Source organism: Hippocampus guttulatus, chromosome 2 (assembly GCF_054856545.1).
Source record: "Hippocampus guttulatus isolate MCC_2025c chromosome 2, RoL_Hgut_1.0, whole genome shotgun sequence".
NCBI classification, from domain to species: Eukaryota; Metazoa; Chordata; class Actinopteri; order Syngnathiformes; family Syngnathidae; genus Hippocampus; species Hippocampus guttulatus.
In genome coordinates, this window is record NC_141262.1 from 6,276,588 (window position 1) to 6,294,128 (window position 17,541).

Sequence of the window (17,541 nt, forward strand, 5' to 3'; positions counted from 1 at the left end):
GCTTTTCCTGCCTTAGCCCTTAACTCTATCATCGAACAATTTCGGCCGCGGGATTCTTCCAAGAAAGTATTCTGATGTTTATCTGACAGGTTGAAAAAAAAGTGATGGCATTTACTCACACATGAGTACAAAAATCCAAACATGAGCGTTGGAGTCAGAGCAGGACTTCAGACAATGAATGGTCTGCAAACTCACATCTAAGAATGCATTCAATAAGGAATGGACAGCAAGACCACAAAACGGTTCAAACCAAAAACAAGACAACAATATAAAAAAGGATGACAGGGACGGCACCAAGCCACACCCTTGAAAGTGTGACTGACCAATCAGAGCAAAAAGAAAAGAGGTATGACACTTTCTTGGCTTTGCTCCTCTTGAATGTCATCCATTTACTATCGCGTTGTCCTCATCAAGTCCCTGGTGAGCTGAAGCCTATCCCAAATATAGAGGAAATTTCACAAAAAGTAACATAGCGTGAAATCTGGCCTGCTTAGCTGAACTCAATGTAACAAGCTAATTTTCTCTTTGGCCATTGATTGGAAGAGCATTTCATTGTTCTGCCTTTCACTGTACGTCCCTGAGATAGGTAGGTCGAAAAAAAAAAATTAACACAATTATCTGTTGTAAATACCGTATTGGCCCAAATATAAGACGGCCCTGATTTTAAGACGACCCCCTCTTTTTCAAGACTCAAGTTTGAAAAAAGACTTTTTGATCACCAAGTTAATTTTTATACAGAAAATAATTACAGTTCATCTGAAACAAATGATTATAACAATATATTTGAGAGAAAAAGCATGTTATTTTGCCTCATTCAAATCTTAATATCTGAACATTTAAATATGTAAACTAAAGTGCAATCACATTCGCAAATGAATGGCTACAGGTTTTTGAAATGTAAATTACATCATAACTTCTCCTCAGCTGCCGGTTAACCTGGCCGATCTTCGACCCACTTTTCTCCAGATTGTCGCTACGTTTCTCCATTTTCTGTTATACCTTCTATTATTTTCTTCTCTTTTCTTTCTTACCGCAATTTTTTTATTTTTCTTCTTTGTGCTACCGCTATTTTTATTTTTATTCTTCGTGACAGGGGTTCGCTTTAGCCTTTTTTAGGACCTTACCAAGTCCAGCATTCGCTTCAATGGCATCTGGTGCCATCTAGTGTCGTGAATAGGTATAATGTCTAGACCCCGAATATAAGACGACGCCCACTTTATTTCAATGCAAAAAACATTGTATATTCCGTAACATTGTATATCCCGTATATTCGGGCCAATACAGTAAATGATTTTTGGACCAATTAAATGAAGTAGGATACCTGCCTGTGGCATGATCTCTCACACAATGGTTGGGAATCAAGATCGAGATTGTGTGTGTTATACTCCATATGACCCAAATTTCGCCCCAAGGTTCATCCAGAAAATTACTTTCATACCAAAAACTCAGAGTTCCCCATGCAATCTAAAGCTCACCTGTTTTGGTCCATCCTACGAATTAATCAGGACAGATTTAGCAAGCCTTCTCTGTATGCTGATTGGTGATGAGTACTTATAATCTTCCTTCATCGCTGTGATGGATCAATAACTCTCAATGCCATCTGTAATTGAATTGCAGGGAGCCCAAAGTGATTTTGTTGGTTTTCAATTTGTTGTTAGATTTGAATTGACATTCAAGCCTGGAGGACATCAGCCCCTCCTTAGTGTGCCACAACACAAATCTCAATTTTAAAGTAACAACAAATCAATGACGAACTTTTGCTTTGTACAAACAATAAATACCATTAATCTTTCCTCATCTGCCAATAGTCACACAGGAGGGATTTAAGATTTTCAAAGGCTACTTCAAGGGAGGTGTATTATTTTGGAAGAACAACGACAACAAAAAAAACATCTGGATCCGTTTGTCCTCACAAGGGTCGCGGGGCATGCTGGAGCCTAGCCCAGCGAGGGACACCCTGAATCGGTGGGTGACTGGTTAGCACGTGAGGATAAAGCGGATCGGAAAATGGATGGATTTATACAGGAGTGTAAGTTGCCAAACGCATCACAAAAAAACAAGCTCGAGTAGTGAACTGACTGACTGAAGAAGCAGAAGCAGCCCAACCCAAACAGAACATTGTCATTCAACATACAGTATACCTGTTAATTAAGTCTGTTCATAGTGGAGGAGTAAGTATAGAATGAACTCGAATGGGGGATGTCAGTGTGCAAGGCTTCCTATTAAATAAAAAGGCAAAGTAGACCCTATTTGACTCATTTTCCATCTCAGGCACCAGTGCACTTAACCCTCAGAGTACGGGTAAAATTATAGGGGGGAGCAAAGAAAAGTGGTACAGGCACTGGGGAGAATGAAGGAAGCGCAGGATCTTGATAAAAAGCACCTCTGAGACAGCCAGGTGGAGGCTGAAGGTGTGAGTCATTAAATGTGGCCGAGTAGGGGGTAAATGGGCAGGCAATTTCGATGAGGATGTTCCGCAAAATGACAAGTGGAGTGATGTTTGACAGTGGAAGGTCAAATTGTCGTCATAGATGCAAAACAAGACTTTCGCTTTCAAGCCTTCTGACTTGGCTGACAGAAAACATGAAGCATCCTGCATCTCAGTCCACTTTTGCACTAACTTTTTAATTGTATGTGATGTTCCATGTGACAACTCTCTACAAACTACTTGGAACATTTAGAATATAAATTCAAATATGTGTTCCGTGAAATTAAGTTAATTTATTCCCAAGTAGACGGCACGGTGACCGACTGGTTAGCATGTCCGTCTCACCGTACAGAGGTCATGGGTTCGATTGTAATTTCTATTGCATGTTCTCCCCATGCTTATGTGGGTTTTCTCCGGGTACTCTAGTACATTTCAAAACACGCATGGTGGATTAATTGGACACTCTAAATCAGGGGTGGGCAAACTACGGCCCACGGGCCGGATCCGGCCCGTTGGTCTTTTTAATCTGGCCCGCCAAAGATTGGTGCACAATTAAGGTTTGATTGCATTCATTTCGTTTGGACTTGTAATGACAGGTATTTCAACACCTGGCGGCGCAGTGACTTCAAGTTGCAGGGCACAGGGAGGGAGGGGAAGACGAAGAAATAGGGAGAGAGTAATGACCATGGAAGGGAAAGTGATATGTATCTGATTAAACGAAGCGGGTAACAAAGTACGAAACATTCAGGAGACGCCTGGAGTCGGAAAGACTCAAATCTACGAGACTTTGAAAAACAAGGAAGCGATTCTTACTCAGTCCGATTCTGGCAATTTCCATGCTCAGAGCTAATTGTTTGTGGCTCGAGTAAATTAACATTTCCTAGAATGGTTTGATTGTTATCATGTTAAAAACTTTCCACAAACTGGACCGCTAATAAGAGTCGGAGAGCAGTCAAATGTGTAGAACGTGAACAATAGCTCAGTACACATCCTTGAGGAGAACCGGTGCTGAGTGTGATGGTGGAGGAGAATGTTACATTATTACTGGCATACAAAGACATTGTGCTATCTTCTTTATTTTCTATTTCTATTGCTAACGCTCCACAATATTTTCTGCTTCTCATTTGGCCCCCCCCCCGGGAAAATAATTGCCCACCCCTGCTCTAAATTGTCCCGAGGTGTGATCGTGAGTGTGAAATGTTGTTGGTCTCTGTGTGCCCTGTGATTGGCTGGCAACCAGTTCAAGGTGCACCTCGCCTACTGCCCGAAGGCGGCTGGGATAAATTCCAGCATGTGAGAATAAAGCGGATCAGAAAATGGATGGATGATATTCCCAAGGAGTATCTATTGTCTTTCTCTTGGCTGTACTGCTTGCTATCAGTGTAAGTATGGGGATTTTTTGGGGGCCAATTAAATGACAGGCCTTTGTCAATCTAATCTGTCCAGGGCCTTCAGAATCAGTAGTACTGGTACATGTAACTTAAAGGGCGATTAACAATGGGACTGCTTCATTCTTCGATCAAATCTAAATTTTGGCTCAGAAGGGCCGACTTGTTGGCTCACAGTAACATCAGCATTTTTCAGTCCTCTGATTGGTTGGTCAGAGCAAGTTAAGAAGTTGAACTAACAACACATTTCTGGAGCCGTTTGCCCCGATTAATACATTTAATTAACATCTCTGGTGATGCGTTACATTTAAATCTTTTATGATTTTACCTTATTATTCGAGAATATGGCAGCAGTAAGCGTAGCCAGTGAAGTTTAGGAGGCAAGGCTCCTAAATGTTAAGTTTGAAGATGGAGACTGCAGGTGTTTACACAGTTGAAATGTTCAATAGGTTACCAAAAATAAAATAAAATATGCCACCACGCGAATGTGAATTGACAGATGGTTGTACAAAGATATGTTCACAAGTTTCCCATTGTTTGGAATGTGACTGGTTGTTTGTTCTATATTAGCCCTGCAACTGACTGAGTCTTTCACCAAAAGTCAGCTGAGATAAATGACATGCCACCCCAATGACAACAAGTGTTTTTTAGCACTAATCGCAAATACATGTTTGTACGTCACCTCCCCCTGGAAGGAAAAGAGTTACGGTACTGTTTTCTGACAAAAGCCAACTTAAATGCTCGGACACGGGTTCACTACAAGATCCCTTATGCAAAACCTCAGTTTTGTCCTCTTTTTTCAAAATCAACAAAGCAACAGCTGGTTTTGCTCAAGGTGAGTCAAAAAACCCCCACATGGTTCTATCATTTTACTGCAAAACGTTCTTGTAAAGCAAATCTTAGACTCTTTCCTTACCACTATTCTTCACACTTTTCTTTTATAAGCTTCAAGTAATAATATTTTATTTTCTCCCCATGCTAACCCCCATTTATTTCTCCCCTGGGTTTTCCTCTAGCGGTCTAAAATTTCTCCATAGGCGTGAATGTGAGTGTAAAAAATATTCTAAAGGTTATATGGTAAGTGGACTTTCAGTGTGTGTCACACTTTTCCATCTTCAGGGCACTCCAAGTGCCTTAACACCGCCTCCCCATCACCTACTGATGACATAGAATCAACTCGATGTTCAATATCTCAACAATACTTGGGCATTAGGCAAGTGGTCTACATGGCGGATGCATAACGGACTCGCTAGTGTCCATGCAGGAGACCAGCAAAGTACAGTGCAGTGACATTGTATTTGCCCCATTCCTGATTTCTGAGTTCTTTGCATTTTTATCACACACAAAAGTTTCAGTTCATTAAACCAGTTTTAATATCATGACTCAGAGAAATACAAAATGCAGTTTATAAATGCCAAATTTATTTACTAAGGCACAAAAAAAAAAAGAAAAACTATTTATCCCTCGCGCCTTGGTAAATCACAAAATAAGTGTGAGTAATGACAGTTTTGGGAAAGTTGAGGTCAATTTCACAGGCAACACCCTTGCACCACATTTGTTGAATCAAGAAATCACATAAATAAAATACCGGGTCTGTCAAAGTGCAGCAGGCTACGACATTTCAAGAAACAAACGCATCATGCCACGATCCGAAGAAATTCAAGAAGAAATAAGAAAAAAAAAGTCTTTGAAATCTGCCTGGAAAAGGTTACAAAGCCATTTCCTCGACTCTGGGGCTCCAGCGAACACTGTCATAGCCATTTTTCTCAAAAGGAGAAAACTGGGAAGAGTGGCAAACATTCCCAGGAGTGGTTGACCAGCTAAAATTGCTCCAAGAGTGAGATGACGACTCATCCAGCAGGTTGCAAATGAACCTAGAATAACACCCAAAGAAGGAGGGAAACGGTTGCATTTAAAAATAGAGTAAAGATGATCATATTAATCATAATGCATTCATTAATTAATTTCTACAATCATTCAGGGGGTTCGATACGCGCTGTCATACTTATGAATGAAATACTGATGTCCACGAAGCATGTCCCATGCGACAACCTAGACCTGCTTTCACCTGGTTTAATCTAGTCTAGTTTTTGTCACCAAATTGTCAGGGGCACCTGGGGTGTTTAATTTTTTTTTTAAATGCCATCAGTCCGTCGGAATGCCTTATGAGGCACAACATGGTGTGAATTTTCTTTGTCTTATGTTCCCTGCGATTGGCTTGTGACTATTCGAAGGTGTACGCCTCCTCTTGCTCCAGCTCGCCTGGAATATTTTTTTTTTCTTTTGCAAGTGGTCCATCACTGTTCCGGAATACTCCTTAGCTTTGAGCTATTCTCCAAAGACCAGATTCTGCCCGTTTTAACCCGACTGACTCAAAGCAAGAGGAATCCTTCTCGAATGGCAAGAGGTCACCACCCTCCATCCCATTACGCTCCTTTTAACCACATTGTTGTATTCGATCAAGGAGCCGCATTACAAGCAGGAACCAAGTAGGTCAAGGATGCAGATTGTCAGCTGAGCAAGTCTAAGGTGAACGTTGGCAGAAGTGAGAAGAAGAAAAGAAAACAGGTTCGAGAAGAAGAGTGTCTGCCTTGCAGAGGAGGAAAAAAAAGCTCTGGTCTCGTAGCTCCATTGCGATCTGAATCAAAGGGAATTCCCATCTGATCCAAATAGTGTTTGAATGTTTCACGCTAGCCGGGGTGAGGCTTAAATCAGACATTGCTGCAGAGCACTCTGAAGGCACGTGGCCTCCCATTTTTACATGGGAAGTTCAACTTTTAGTTCTGTGTATTGCCCCAAAGAGTGGGATGTGTGTATTGAATGGAATAACAACAATATTATCCTTGGACTGTATATTGCAATTTAACATGAATTTCATAAAATGACCATTATTGACAAATGCAGTCAAACTGCAAGAATCAATGTAGACTGGATAGAACAAATACGTTGAGTGGCTCTGGAACAGCTACATTATGTTTGATTTTGAGAGCAGCCGTCTCGTTACCTCTGCATCCCGCGTCCTAGACGCACAATTTTCCCGCGGGACACACAGTTCCAAATAATGTGCGATTTTGGGACGCAAGGAAATTTCTCAGTCAAAACAAACAAAAAAAAAAAACTTCGACACACACACACTAGCATGCATCGTTCACAACACTTAGACACCGATTTAAGATCAAAGAGTAACCCACGTGATAAGACAGAAAGAAGATGCACAGCCAATCAACATGGCTTTGCTGCATCTTCTCAGCCCCCCCTTACCACACATGTACTGTATATGTTGCTCTATGTGACTCACTGTTGTTTTGCTGACTTTCGCTGCTCCTCGCGGACCGTTTACGGACTTAAAAAAAAGTTTTGTTATGAATGTTTGAAAAAATCTGCGATGCACTGAAGCCGCGATAAACGAACCGCGAAATAGCGATGGATCACTGTATAGGCTAATCGCTATGACAAATATTCATCCATCCATCAATCCATCCATCTTCTACCGCTTATCCGGGGCTGGGTCGCAGGGGCAAGAGCTTTAGCAGGGAAGCCCAGACTTCCCTCTCCCTAGCTACTTCTTCCAACTCTCCCCGGGGGATCCCGAGGCGTTCCCAGGCCAGCTGGGTGACATAGTCTCTCCAGCGTGTCCTGGGTCTCCCTCGGGGTCTCCTCCCAGTGGGACATGCCCGGAACACCTCACCAGGGAGGCGTTCAGGAGGCATCCGAATCAGATGCCCAAGCCACCTCATCTGGCTCCTCTCGACGTGGAGGAGAAGCGGCTCGACTCTGAGCCCCTCCCGGATGACCGAGCTTCTCACCTTATCTCTAAGGGAGAGCCCGGACACCCTGCGGAGAAAACTCATTTCGGCCGCTTGAATCCGGGATCTCGTTCTTTCGGTCACGACCCATAGCTCGTGACCATAGATGAGGGTTGGAACGTAGATCGACCGGTAAATTGAGAGCTTCGCCCTTTGGCTCAGCTCCTTCTTTACCACGACAGACCGATACAAAGTCCTCATCCCAGCAGACGCTGCACCGATCCGCCTGTCGATCTCTCGCTCCCTCCTGCCCTCACTCGTGAACAAGACCCCAAGATACTTAAACTCCTCCACTTGGGGCAAGATCTCCTCCCTGACCCGGAGGGGGCACTCCACCCTTTTCCGACTGAGGACCATGGTTTCAGATTTGGAGGTGCTGATTTTCATCCCAACCGCTTCACACTCGGCTGCGAAACGCTCCAGTGAGAGTTGGAGAGCCCTGCTTGAAGGAGCCAACAGTACCACATCATCTGCAAAAAGCAGAGATGCAATACTGAGGCCACTAAAACGGACCCCCTCCACGCTTCGGCTGCGCCTAGAAATTCTGTCCATAAAGGTTATGAACAAAACCGCCGACAAAGGGCAGCCTTGGCGGAGTCTTACCCTCACTGGAAACGATTCCGACTCACTGCCGGCAATGGGAACCAAACTCTGACATCGGTGGTATAGTGACCGAACAGCCCGTATCAGGGGGTTTGGTACCCCATACCCACGAAGCACCCCCCACAGAACTCCCCGAGGGACACGGTCAAACACCTTCTCCAAGTCCACAAAACACATGTAGACTGGTTGGGTGAATTCCCACATACCCTCGAGGACCCTGCTATGGGTGTAGAGCTGGTCCACTGTTCCACGGCCGGGACGAAAACCACACTGCTCCTCCTCAATCTGAGGCTCGACTTCCTGACGGACCCTCCTCTCCAGCACCCCTGAATAGACCTTAACAGGGAGGCTGAGGCGTGTGATCCCTCTGTAGATGGAACAAACCCTCCGGTCCCCCTTTTTAAAAAGAGGGACTACCACCCCGGTCTGCCAATCCAGAGGCACTCTCCCCGTTGACCATGCGATGTTGCAGAGGCGTGTCAACCAGGACAGCCCCACAACATCCAGAGCCTTGAGGAACTCCGGGCGGATCTCATCTACCCCTGGGGCCTTGCCACCGAGGAGCTTTTTAACCACATCTGTGACTTCAACCACAGAGATAGGAGAGCCCACCTCAGAGTCCTCAGACTCTGCTTCCTCCAAGGAAGGCGTGTTGGTGGAGTTGAGGAGGTCTTCGAAGTACTCTGCCCACCGGTTCACAACGTCCCGAGTCGAAGTCAGCAGCGCAACATCCCCACTGTACACAGTGTTAGTGGTGCACTGCTCCCCCCTCCGGAGACGTCGGATGGTGGACCAGAATTTCCTCGAAGTCGGCTTCCATGGCCTCACCGAACTCTTCCCACGCTCTGGCTTTTGCCTCGGCGACCACCGAAGCTGCGTTCCGCTTGGCCAGTCGATACCCGTCAGCTGCCTCTGGGGTCCCACAGGCCATAAAGGCTCGATAGGACTCCTTCTTCAGCTTGACGGCATCCCTTACTGCTGATGTCCACCAGCGAGTACGCGGTTGCCCCCACGACAGGCACCAACCACCTTACAGCCACAACTCAGATTGGCCGCCTCAACAATAGAGGCACGGAACATGGTCCACTCGGACTCAATCTTCCCCGCCTCGCCCGGAATATGGGAAAAGCTCTGTCGGAGGTGGAAGTTGAAACTCCTTCTGACAGGGGATTCCGCCAGACGCTCCCAACAAACCCTCACAATACGTTTGGGTCTGCCAGGACGGACCGGCATCTTCCCCCACCATCGAAGCCTACTCACCACCAGGTGGTGATCAGTTGACAACTCCGCCCCTCTCTTTCACCCGAGTGTCCAAAACATGCGGCCGCAAATCCGATGATACAACCACAAAGTCGATCATCGAACTGCAGCCTAGGGTTTCCTGGTGCCAAGTGCACATATGGACATCCTTATGCTTGAACAAGGTGTTCGTTATGGACAATCCGTGACGAGCACAGAAGTCCAATAACAAAACACCACTCGAGTTCTGATCGGGGGGGAGCGTTCCTCCCAATCACGCCCCTCCAGGTCTCACTGTCATTGCCCACGTGAGCATTGAAGTCCCCCAGCAGAACAATGGAGTCCCCAGCAGGAGTACTCTCCAGCACACCCTCCAAGGACTCTAAAAAGGGTGTGTATGCTGAGCTGCTGTTTGGTGCATATGCACAAACAACAGTCAGGACCCGTCCCCCCACCCGAAGGCGGAGGGAGGCAACCCTCTCGACTACCGGTGTGAACCCCAATGTACAGGCACTGAGCCGGGGGGCAATGAGTATGCCCACACCTGCTCTGCGCCTCTCACTGTGAGCAACTCCAGAGTGGAAGAGAGTCCAACCCCTCACGAGAGAACTGGTACCAGAACCCAGGCTGTGTGTGGAGGCAAGTCCGACTATATCCAGTCGGAACTTCTCTGCCTCACACACCAGCTCGGGATCCTTCCCTGCCAGAGAGGTGACATTCCAATGAAAAATATTCTGAAACCGTGTTGGTTATTCTATAATTTACTGGTTGTAGCATGGTAACTTTAGGAATAAAACATTCGTCACAACGTGTAGTCATGCTAATGTCAACTGTTGGTAGAACTAATGATGACGTGTGTTAGATTCTTTCGTCAAATTGATAGTAGATTACACATGCATCGTTTTGGGAAGAGGATGTCAAACCACATCAATACTTACGTGTATTAATGATTACCAGTAAATTAATCTTTGCAGTGTGAGATTGGAAAAAATACTCTGATTTTGTGGTATGTTGTATTCATGTTGCCATATGAGTACAACATATTTTGATCCATTTATTTTATTGAATAAACCTGGAGTACACAGCTACTGATGGGATGTTCATTGTTAATGCATAGTTTTCAAACATTTACCCGTGAAACATTTCCTTTTGACTTTCAGAATTCTTGATTATGAATATCAGTCAAAATAGAAAAATGGGTTCCCATGATGGACGTTTACGGAACCCAAAATTAGTTACTGTGGTTTCCCATTGGCGAATCCGACGGAACCATAAAACGGTTACTGTGAATTTCCGAAATCCTCAGGCCTGCTACTAAATTATTTACATTTTTGCAGCATTTGTTTATAATTGTATGTATATGTTGTTGTTTGTGTTATTATCATATGATATGAATTGAATCAGTAGACCATTTCAGAATTCGAAATTTGGGACTCTCGAAATGCAAAATGGGACTTGTAATTTTCTGATCAGCGAGGTGGTAAACTGTAAAATTATCACTGTGAGAGCGGCTTTTATTTGTACCAACACATTTTAGGAATCAAAATTAAATAATGTTACGCGTGTGTTTCAATGATACAGGAGAAATAATATCACCAATTGCCAAGTGATGGACACAACACATCTAATTGGGAGGAGGGACCTTTGTTGAAGACATAAAGGTAGACACGTGATGACGGGCCTGCTCCTTCCATTACTGAAGCATCACTGACTCCAGCTGTTAAATAATGAAGCAGTGCATGGCAGATATACAATACGCATACAACATGTAAATATTAATGGCGGCATAAATCACCGGCGTCCCATGTTCCTCTTTCCTCCTTCGGCAGCCCTCAGCTGATTTCCATTCTCTTCACACATCAGATCACTACTAAATGCTTAACGCTCGATGGTAAATAAAGGCTTGAAGATTTGTATGGGAGTTGCGTTCAAAGACAACTTTCTTCAGAGAAGAAAGAGCAATACAAATGCCGTCAGAGTTTATTATGCAGATGCCAGGACGAGTGTTGTAGTGTTGCACAAACGTACACGCGCATGGAATTCAATTTGCATGTCGTGCACTTACATTTCCACAGTGGATAATGTTCACACAGTACCTGATATGCATGAACAGGCAGCAAGTTGATTGTTGGGTAGAGAAAAAAAAGGTGGAGGCCAAATATGGTTCTTTGTACGCTGAATGTACAGAGCGTAGATATACACGTCTCACAATGAATGAGGGATATTGATTGGATTTTCAAGTGGAATTTCATGACACACCTAAAATGTGCTATAACCTTTACAGGAGAATTTAAACTGCCACCTTCTCAACTTTATAATGCGATATTTTTTTGTTTTTGCACAACTTGCTGTTCAAGAATTAAGCAACAGGCATAAACGACTTTATTCGGGCTGCTAAGGAGCTAAAATGGGCCAACGGGGATTGGCTTTGAGACCATTTTGATACTTTAGTGGTCTCCTTGATGGCCTGAAGCTAGATTTTTTAAAACTAATCCCAACAGGGGTGAGTCATTAGAACATCCAACTGACATCCTGTTGGTGGTCCAAATCCAGGCTCTGGCCTTCCTATGTGGGTTCACCCTTTTGGGGTAATCCGACTTCCTCTCACAGTCCAGAAACACGCATGTGAGGTTCAGTGAAAACTCAGAGGTTTCATGGATGTGACCTTCATGGGCTGGTGACCAGTCCAGGGTCCCGCCTATCCCCATCAGGCAACTATTTAACCCTTTCATGCACCCTGTAACCTGATAGCATGATAAGGTATCCACTGTAGTGGTTAGATCTGAGCAGATAAATTATATGCAGCCATGTGGAAGTATCTTATCAGGTATACTTTGAGATCTAAATAGAGCAAACCCATGTTCGCCATGTGCTCAAGGTTCGCGGTCCCGGTATTTCGCAGATATTCTATTTGGAACTCTCCTGTATATTCATCATTGGCATTTCAATCACAGTGTAATTATCTGTTTGTGCCTGACTGGGAGCACCCGTCTGGTATGGCTAAAAAGGCCGATCCGGGAGTTACAGTCCCTGTTGCAGTGGATACACCTGAACACACGGTTGGAGGGGGGCGCTTGTTTGTCCTGGCTGTTCTTTTTACTGGCTCTCTTGTCTTCTGCCGATGCTCTCATCTTCTCCTCCCCTCAGCAAAGACCACGTGCCAGTTCTTGTTTCCAGTTTGGGCGGTTCTGGGCCAGTGACTCCCATCCCTTCACATCTAACTCAACAGCCTTCAAGTCCCTCTTGCAAACGTATTTGAAACGAAGCTGTGGGCGGCCCTGTGTTCTCTTTCCGACTGCGAGTTCTCCATAGAGCAGATCTTTGGGGATCCTACCATCCTCCATCCTGCGGACGTGGCCGAGCCACCAAAGGCGACGCTGACAGAGGAGGGTGTACATGCTGGGGATGTTGGCACGTTCCAAGACGTCTTTGTTGGTGATGAAGTCGGACCACTTGATACCAAGGATTCGCCTGAGGTTTCTCATGTGGAAGGTGTTGAGCCTCTTTTCTTGGCGTGCATACAGGGTCCAGGATTCGCTGCCATACAGTAGGGTGCTGAGAACACAGGCCCTGTAGACTGCCATCCTGGTGTTGGTCGTCAACTTGCTGTTCTCCCACACGTGTTTGGTGAGTCGGGCAAGAGTTGTGGTGGCTCGGCCGATCCTTCTGTTCAGTTCAGGGTCCAAGTCAAGCGAGTCTGTCACCGTGGAGCCAAGGTAAGTAAACGTCTTGACCACATCCAGCTGGTAGTTGTTAATGGAGATGGTGGGTTGGCTTTCCGTGTCCTGACTCAAGATGTTGGTCTTCTTGAGACTGATGGTCAGCTGAAAGTCGCTGCACGCCCTCGAGAAACGATCCATGAGATGCTGAAGATGTTCTTCCTTGTGGGCAGCAGCATCGTCCGCAAACAGCATGTCTCTGATCAGGACTTTGCGGATCTTGGTCTTGGCCCTCAGCCTCGCCATGTTGTAGAGGCCGCCGTCAGAGCGAGTATGGAGGTAGACACCCTCAGTGGAATTCCCGAAAGCGTGCTTGAGCATGACAGCGAAGTAGATGCCGAAGAGGGTCGGAGCAAGTACACATCCCTGATTAACACCGCTTTTCACTTCGAAAGAGGAAGATGTTATGGCGTCAAACTGGACGACACCCTTCATTCCAGAGTGGAAGGAACGAATGATGCTCAGCAGCCTCCCCTTGCAACCAATCTTATCAAGGACTTTGAAGAGGCCGTCGCGGCTCACAAGGTCGAAGGCCTTGGTCAGGTCAATGAAGGCAACATACAATGACTGGTTCTGCTCTCTGCATTTCTCCTGGAGCTGGCGAAGCGAGAAAATCATGTCGATGGTGGATCGTTCCGACCTGAAGCCACACTGTGATTTGGGGTACACCCTGTCAGCGAGCTTCTGGAGTCTGTTCAGGACCACTCGGGCGAAGAGTTTCCCCACGATGCTCAGTAAGGAGATGCCTCTGTAGTTGTTGCAGTCACCTTTGTTCTTGTAGAGGGTGATGATGATACAGTCACGCATGTCTTGAGGTACCTGGCCGTCTTCCAAGCACTGGCAGAGTAGGTTGTGTAGGTGGTGCAGCAGAGGGTCTTTGCCGGTCTTGATCACCTCTGCTGGGATACCGTCAAGGCCAGGAGCTTTCCCGATGGGCAGGCTGTCGATGGCTTTGCTGACCTCCTCAAGGCTTGGTAACTCGTCTAGCTCCTCCATGACGGGCAGGCACTCAACAGACTCTAGGGTGGCATCGGAGATGGTGGTTTCTTTGCTGTAGAGGTCTGAGTAGTGCTCTACCCACCGCTCCATCTGCTTCCTCTTGTCTGTGATAGTCTCGCCTGTCTTCGTCTTGAGGGGGAATGTCTTGCTGTGTGAAGGACCTATGGCTTTCTCGATCCCGTCATAGACGCCTCTGATGTTGCCAGTGTCTGCGGCTCGTTGGATGCCATCACAGAGATCCATCCAGTACTTGTTGGTGCAGCGCCTCGCTGTAGCCTGGACTTGACTTCTGGTAGCTCGGAGAGCCTGCAGTGTGGACTGGGAGGGATGCTGGTGATGTTTCAGCAGTGCTGTGCGCTTCGCTTCCATTACGGCACTGAGTTCCGTCACATTTGCCTCAAACCAGTCCTGGGCGGGGGTGGCGCCACGACACCTTGTGCAGCGGTTTGCTCTGGAAGAAGCTGTTGATGACACACAGATCTTGAAGTGTGCACAGTTCCAGGAGACGTTGTCCGTTGTTGTTCATGTCACCCACTCCCCAAGGGCCGAGGCAACTGGGCCATGATGTGTGGTCGGATCCAACGCGGGCGTTGAAGTCTCCAAGAAGAACAAGTTGGTCGGTGGTTGGAACTTTCTGGATGGCTGCCAACAGCTGGTCATAAAACTTATTTTTCGCGTCCTGCGTGGAGTATAGAGTAGGGGCGTAGATGCTGAACAGGGTGACAGTGCCGACTGTAGTGTGAAGTCGCAAGGTGAGAATCCTCTCAGTCCCTTCTCCACCAGGCTCTATCATGCTCAGCAGGGAGTTCTTGACAGCGAAACCAACGCCGTGCTCTCTGGTCTCGTCGGCAGCTTTCCCGCTCCAGTAAAAGGTGTAGTCTTTCTCCCGGAGAGATCCAGTTTCGGCGACGCGGGTTTCTTGCAGCGCAGCAATGTCAATGCTGAGTCTCAGCAGCTCGTTGTTGATCACTGCTGTCTTGCGGGCATCGCTGATGTCCATTAGGTCTGACGTCAGACCGGTTGTCATTGTCCTGACATTCCATGTTGCAAGTTTTAACAAGGGCTTGCTCCTTGTTGTGTTTCTTTTGTTGTTTCCTGGTGCATCGGTTTTACAGTCCACCTTTCAAACTATTCCTGGTCCTAATCCCTACGCACCTAGTAAGGAAAGTGAACTGTGGCGGGGTAGCACCTTACTCTCCGGGGGCTGCCAGGCTTGAAGCGGGCGGTAGCTACCCAGTGGGGGTACGAGGCCCCCTCCCACTGTCAGGAGTGACCCCTAGCGCCTAGCTCTTCGCCAATTAAGCACTGACTTATCACTGGTATCTGCCACTCCTCGTGTTGTGTCGTCACACGATGACGCTGGAGTGTCCTCTCCAGGGCACAAGCCTGGGCAGGTGTGTATGGAGGACCTGGCGTTGCCCATGCGCTAGATACCCCCTCTACACGCCGTTGATGTTGTCCGAGGGAAGGGCGGGGCCCAAGCAGCTTGGCATCGACGTCGTCGCAGGAGTTGCCGGGACGCTGAGAGAGTTTCGCAACGCACCGGCTTAGGGACTCCAACTCCGGATTTGGCCTCCAGACAAACTTTTGTTGAAAATTCCTGAATGTCATCTGCATTCATTCTGCTTTTTAAGCCTACAGAAAGCAACAGCCGAGGTTCGTTTGATAATGTACATCTTCAGGCATGATTATTTAGGTATGTTGTGAGATAAGGAGATTGTTAGTTTGGATAAATGAGATTTTTTTTTGCTGTAAACAGAGGGATCTGTACACTGTTATACTGTACAATATTTTTGTGTTAACCATTGCTCTTCCCCTCGCTCTCATTATATTATATGTTTAAATGTGTTTGTATTAGGCTAAAAGTATGTTTAGAGTGTGTCATAAATGTTCGAAAAACATGCCTTTTAGAGTATTTATAAGGTGTTTTTATAGAGCGGATTTACTTATTGCGGGATGGTTTTGGAATGTAACACCCGCCATGGAGGGGACTTTAATGCATGTATTTTCTTTGAGGTTTTGCAGGCAATAGTTAAATCTTCAGATTTCCCTCAGATATTATAGCTGGATGACTGTTTGATTCTGTCTAGGTGCACATGCTTACTCCTGCATTATGTGTATTTCATGATGTGTCAAATGTAATTAGATAAATCTATTCATTTGGGCTCCTTAATGAGACTCAAGTCCACATTCTTGCTAATGAGCCGGCACTCCATCATTCGTCCTGGGAGAGGAAGCAACCGCAGACGTTCACTGGTGTGACACGCTAAATCCACCGGTTCATATTTGGAAGGCGACACTTGCAACATAGCAAGTAACAAAATTCAGAAATTCACTACTTATGCATAATCATCATGTTGCCATGAGGGTGATGCGGCAAAGGATTGAGCTCAGCGGTAACTGGAACAACGGAGGTATTTTTTTTTTACATATTGATTTTGCTCGAAGACTTCAAAGATAGGTGACATACATGTAGCTGGACAGTAAATTCAATCAGTCTATGCAGTGGCTTGCCAACTTCAGAGTGTAACTTGTTTCGTGAAACCACATTCGTAAGTCAGTCCCATTGTAAATCTTATATAGTTACCAATTGAAATAAATGTGGATGTCATTAATCCGTTCCTGCCGGCCAAAATCCCCACAAAAATGTTTGTATGTAATGTGCTTTTTTTTTTTATGAAGAAAATTATCACTCACCACTATTGTACTTTGTGCAAAACAAACAAACGAAAAAAAGGGTAAAAGATGTACGTTCGTTTTTGATCCTCAACATATTTGGGCAGAATTATTATTAAGACTCCTGGGAAGACTCTGTGCATTTTCCCCACATCTTAAAACAGTTTAAAAGTCTCTAGCGACATATTTTGAACAGGACATGCAAGCGTTTGCAACTACGTTAAAGTCTTCAGCCAGCTTGGAAATACAAGTGTCAAAATCTGTCGCCCTTGAATTTGTACCGTAAATAGTTTATTCTTGTGAATAGAACAGCCCTTGTTACAATGAATGTCAGCATTCCTTACAGTGTGAATTAGCTGCTTTTTATGGACATTCGACTCTGGAGAAAAATGGTGGGTAAGAGACGCTGCGCTGCCCTTTCTTGCCGTGACATATCCCAATTGCTCTCCTGAGAAATGTTCATCTTTTACGCACTCCGACTGGCTTTAATCTAAGTGGACCTCACCGAGCCTTTTTCTTTGAGCAGCCTTGTTCTCTTTTATGTCACAAGGCAATAGGGCAGTGTTACTGTCTTTTTTCTACAAGTTAGAAATTAAAATTTTTCTTCAGTGGTTTGATAGAATACTACTCTTGAGAAACACCTTGGTAAAAATGGTTAGACAAGCAGGTCAATACCGGCCATA